We start from the raw sequence: 4,106 nt of genomic DNA on the forward strand, positions 1-4,106 counted from the left end.
AACCCCCGGAGAATTTATGCGCCAAGTTTCGCGATACTTTTCCACGTTCCTCGTACGACACGCCGCGGTAGTCGCTCTTAAAGTATAAATTAGTCGCGATAAGGCACCTTTGTCGGCTCTCCACGTGGCTTTGCGTGCCGCGAACGCGAACCACCGTCTCAGGGACGGACCGGCCTCGAGAAATCCGCACGGCAACGACGTAAACTACTACTCCGTGTCTGGAAACATCATCTCTCCGACGAGAGTTGGGTTATTATAAAATCACTAAAATTAGATTTTGTTTTCTATAAATGTTCAATACTCAAAGTCGTATTACACTTAGAGAAGACCTCTTCGAGGTTTAACAAGAAATATCGTGGTTCTCCTTTGGGATCTTTCAGGATATTTTCACACATCGCATAAAAATTATGGAAATAATCATTTATCAAGATCGTCGCGGGATAATGTCATTCAGAAGTAGCTGTGTTGATGCCTCACAGTGTTACATGTTCCGTAGAAAATCGCGCAGAAGAATAATTTTTGATTAAAATGAACGTTTTTACGGTCAGTTTACGTTCCCTTGCCGCGACTGACTCGAAATTATGCGGTCTCGAAAGTTATTCGCGCATTGTGCGCTTCACATTGCGTGTTGCGAACCGAAAGACATGTAATATCCCAGGAGGAGGAGGAGGAGGAGGAGGAGGAGGAGGAGCTCACGCGTAATCGCCGGACCATGATAGTGACATGGTGGCCGGCGTAAAAATTAACGTTGAGTCTCTAATTGCGTTCTCGCGATTAAAACACGCGCTTAAATGAAGACGAAGAAATGCGGACGGGCCAAGAGACGAATGAACGGTGGCTGTGGTTACGCTTTATGGCCGCGCGATTCTTATCCTACGTTGAAGTTGTAGCCGTCTTGTATCAGCGACACCGCGATGTCGCAACTCGGCCCGATTTGATAGTCATGTAAATCCCGCGGCGTTTTCCGTTCGAGCGCGTCCAGCGTGCCGTATGATTCCCTGTCTAGAAAAACTCAGTATTCTACCGTTATAACGAGGCTTCATAAATCCAATATGACCTGATATATCAGGCCGGGCATCGGGTTCGACTATAAACGCGAAAGAAATATTAAAGGTACGCATGTGAGACGCGTGCAAACAGAACTCTCCGAGGATTCATGTTTCTCTTTTTTATCGAGGGTAAAAAGAGTGCTCGCACATCCTGCGAAACACGAGGCGAAGGTGGAGAAATGTGATTCCTCCGGCGGAGAGCAGTGGCGCAAAGTGGGTCGCGCGGAGAAAATGAATTGGTTACGGACTCTCGATAAGTCGAGAGTGCGTTGCTCGAACGTGAAGTGGCAATTTTGTGACAGACGGTTTCTGCTCTTTCGAATACCGTCGATTGAGGAGAGAGACTAATTTTAATCGTCGTCTCTCCGGCTAACTCGAGCTCGCGCTTCGCAGTGGAAAGATTTATAATTAAATTCGCGGTCTAAGGCTTGTCATTAGCGTAATTTTAACCGCGACGTTTAATTATAGATCTTTTCTGCAACCGAACTAAAGTTACCGAAAGAGAGCCAAGATAGAATCCTATCCGGGAGAAAGACGGGGAATGGATTTATATATTATAAGAGAGATTGGGAATAAGGTTTGATCAAATATTTATAAGACGACATTTTGTGGAATCGCACGGCCGCGGAAATAATTTCGTTCAGAACGTATTCACGATTTAAAACGCGTTATGATACCGCATTCGATGCGAAACTGTCGCGAGAAGCTCGCTCGCTCGCTTGAATTATTCCGAATGAGTTGTTGATCGTGATGGCAGCAATCAGGATTGTGAAGCTTCTCTTTATCGAGCAGCTAAAATACGCGTCTATGAATACCGATGGCGGTGGTGTCATCCAGCGAATTTAGACCGCACAAAATTGACGGGCGGAGTGTATTCATCCCGCCAGACATAGATCTCCCTGAAAAGTCGATTTCCGGTACAGTTTTTTCCTTTTTTTTTCAACAACGTCCCAGATGCGTTTTTCTCGAGTTATTTTCTCGCAATCGCGCAATCGAACATTCTGTCGCTTCCGAGGGAAATGTTGCGATCGCCGTGTTTCACGCCGCGCGATATAATAAATCCGCGAGTCTTTAAATTCCGCGTAACTGCGCGAGTAGACAACTCATTTATCTCGAGTTCAAAATGTCAGTCCTACTTTGGATCTAAACTTTCTAACACCTGTGTATTTTAAAGGATTTGTGCACATGTAATACATAAAGGAACTGAAATCCTACTTGGCGCCTCCAAACGATAGAAGCCGCATAAAGTGGCACTTGTCAAAAGAGAATTTCTCGGCGAAATTGATAATTTAAATATAACCCAAAAAGGTCGATATGAATATCCCAAATAGGCGGCGGCAAATGAAATATTGAGGTCGAAAGTAGAATCGAAATTTCGACTGGGAATAGTTGTTTCGTCGACGATACGGGTCGATCGATGAGAAGGAAGAGGAAGAATAGGACACACACTGACGGTGGCAACTGAATTATATTGTCGCAACATGCATCGCGAATATTTAATCGACAAGTCGTCCGCTCGCGTGCGTGTCGCGTGCCTACGCGGGCATGCCACGTCGTACACGTACACGCACGCACACGCGCATTCAGCTTTAGTGGACGAAACGTTCAATCCAATCCCGGCCGCCAGCCGGGACGATAAAGCCCGGAATTGATCCGCGTATTTGTAAACCCGCGCCGCAAAGTACGAGCTGCCGTCGACGCTGCGCCGTCGCATCGGCCCGTAACACCGCGGTCGGCTTTTACGAGTCATTTCGGAATCTGCTTTATCGGTTCACGCAAGATCGCCCGAAACAATAGATAAGGCACATCGAATCTCGTTTCCGTATCATGCTCCGCGATGTCTATGTATCTACATATCTGTCGCACGAATTTTGACGCATTAACCCGCACGCAAAATACGTGTCGAATGGAATGGCGAGGCTGAAAGTAGGATCAAAATTTCGACTCAACTTTCGCTTATTACGAGCCGACCACGAGGATTGTCCAAAGGGAACCCGAGTCGAAATTTTGATCCTACTTTCAACCTTACTATTCCATTCAACAAAGTTATTTTGATACTCCGAATCAATTTCCTACATCAATTTCTTTTGATTCTATTTAACCTATTCGAAATTCTGACATTTTAACATAGGACCAAAATTTCGACTCAGCGGTTGTCGAGGAAAATCATTGCTTATTTGGAAAATTTGAGTATCGTGATCGATTGTAGGAACGAACAGCTGGCCGCACAAGCCATCCCTGACAACTAATCCCGCACATTGAACCGGCCACAGGGTTTGTTGTCATTGACCAGTCGCGGCCATTGTGTGAGGTTAGAGATCATTGGTCGGCCGGCTCGCTGTGCGGGGCTAGTTGTCAGAGGCGCGCTTACGCGACCTAGCCGTTGTTCGCCTCGCTGTGCTTAAATTGATCGCGACGCTCCAGTTTTCGAAATGGGCGATGAAAGAACGGCACAGAAGCATGCCAAAGACATTGCTTTTAATTTCATGTCGCTATCGTTGACTTATTAGCGAGGACAGCTGTTTAAAGTCGTGACATCAGGTTCCGGCTCGCGCGCGTACGACGCTGGCACTGGCTCTCGCGCCAGCGCCAGATTATGTTTCAGAAGAGCTGTGCTCTTCCAAAAGTGAGATGAACAACCGCGTGACCGAAGCGACCACGTGGCCGTCCAGCGACTCATCCGAGGATCTTCAGACGATTCGGTAAACCGTGCACCTTACGTGTCGCGAAAGTTCGCCGGGTGAGTTGCGTCCCACGATGGACTTCGAAAATCATTATCCCCACAGACTCGTTAAGATTTACGATCGGTCGGACGGCACTTTTTCCGCGTGCCACGCGATGCACATAATTGCAACGACCTCCGCCATTATGAAAGCTTTGTTCCGTCTTCTATTCCGGGTCGAGGTACGCGCGCAACCGCATTCCGTTTATCGTTTCTGCGACATGGTCTCACGAAATTCCTGCGTTTTGTCGGGGAGCTCTCGATGCCGCCGCTGCTACGCGGAGGAAAAACGATAATCCTTTTGCCTCGTGTCGCCGCGTGAGTCGATCGAGCAC

The 4,106-nt window shown here is 47.3% G+C and overlaps 1 protein-coding gene across 8 annotated transcripts in view; it reads left to right on the forward strand.

Annotated features, from left to right (window-relative positions):
• LOC116852389 (protein scalloped) overlaps nt 1–4,106 on the forward strand; it is a 200,663-nt gene that overhangs the window by 55,433 nt on the left and 141,124 nt on the right. The gene's annotated exons all lie outside the window — the stretch shown is intronic.

Source organism: Odontomachus brunneus, unplaced genomic scaffold, assembly GCF_010583005.1.
Source record: "Odontomachus brunneus isolate Ranch 3 - 2012 unplaced genomic scaffold, Obru_v1 Obru_scaffold_006, whole genome shotgun sequence".
Classification (NCBI taxonomy): domain Eukaryota; kingdom Metazoa; phylum Arthropoda; class Insecta; order Hymenoptera; family Formicidae; genus Odontomachus; species Odontomachus brunneus.